Source organism: Cynara cardunculus (assembly GCF_001531365.2).
Source record: "Cynara cardunculus var. scolymus isolate 2C chromosome LG 3, CcrdV1, whole genome shotgun sequence".
NCBI classification, from domain to species: Eukaryota; Viridiplantae; Streptophyta; class Magnoliopsida; order Asterales; family Asteraceae; genus Cynara; species Cynara cardunculus.
Window position 1 is genome coordinate 18849619 of NC_037530.1, and position 1534 is coordinate 18851152.

The following is a 1534-nucleotide window of genomic DNA, read 5'->3' on the forward strand; positions in this document are numbered from 1 at the left end:
AGATACCCTGTCTGCTGTGGAAGCCTCTGGCATCTTGAACTCTTCTTCTTCCAAAATTGGCCTCTGGATCGATCCCTCTGCAAGGATKGGTTTGACAGATCCTTRYAGAGCATCAAACGTACCYRTGGACGTTTCTTGGACTTGTGGGAATAAGRAAGACGTGGCTTCTCCTTCTCTGTGGTGCATTGGAATTTTGCCCTTCTTCGCTAGAGCCTCTGCTAGAGATAATTTCAACACTTTGAGGAGCTCAGGGTCATCGGCATATTCCTTTTCATCAATTTCCTTGGGGGTCTCTGTGCTTGATGACGACCCCTTCTGTGGTTCCTCTACAGCCTTGCCTTTTCCTTTGCCACTAGGCTTTGGAGCCTTTCCCTTGCCTTTTGAGAACAGGTCGGCTGTAGATTCCACTATTTTGACACCCTTGGCAGGAACTCTGGTAGAAGTCTTCTTTGCCTTTGCTTCAGAAGCTTTCTTTTCCTCCTTCTTCTCCCCCTCATGACGATCATCATCACCTTCATGATCGTCATGGCTCTGTATGGCGTCTGCCTTGCGTGTAGTCAGGGGAACCTTCTCCAACCTCTGCAAAATTTTGATGGCGGCCTTCTTCATCTTCTTGATGGCTTCATTTGCAAGTTCGGAGGTGTGATTGATGTCTATCTCTGTTGCCCACTTCAGTTTGGAAACGCTTCTGTATATCTCGTTTCTGAGGAGGTCACCCTCTTTCACGAGTTGTCTTGTGGATTCTGTGATTGCCTTGTTGGAGGCTCGGGCCTCTGTAAGAAGTTGGGCGATGTTCTTGGTCACAACATCCCCTAGGGCTTCCACCATAGCATCTAGCTCTCTGCGAGTTKCCAGATGATTGATGTTGGCCCTTGAGGTCTTGGTGTCGAGGCCGTAGGTGACCGCAGAGGAGAACATCTGCTTGATTTCGTCTCTGAATGAAGAGTAATCTGTGTAGCCCACAGAGACGAAATCGGCTGCGAATTGAGTGGCCAGCTCTGTGAGTTCAGTCTTCAACATCTTGATAGAGGATGGATTGAGCGTCATTTCTTGAAAGGCTTTTACTAGATCATCCTTCTGAAGGACAGAGCTCTGAAGGGTTACTAATGTAGTCTTCAAATCGGCAGTTGTGGAGGATAACTCCTTCAGAGCTTCTGTTATTTGCGAGAAGTCCTGTTGCACTTGATGAGAGATAAATAAGCTTTTCAACTCATCTATCTTGTTGAATATTTCTGTGGCAAAGGTTTGAAGCTCCCCCTTTGTCACATACATATCCTTGGAACCTAAATCACCAACACATGGTGATTTAGTAGCCTCAGAGCGTGAGGCGCCCTTAGCGGCTGGTGTTACTTAGCCTACTCGGGGACTTCCACCGGATCCTCGCACATCTCCTTGAGGAGAGCCTACCGGTGTTCTGTAGATCTCATGTCCGGTAGTTTCAGAGCCTATCCTGACAGTTTGATCTAGTGGAGACAGAGGGCGTTCTAGACCCTCTGCCTCTGTGATCCTCACCTGTGCCTCTGAAGCACGTTCT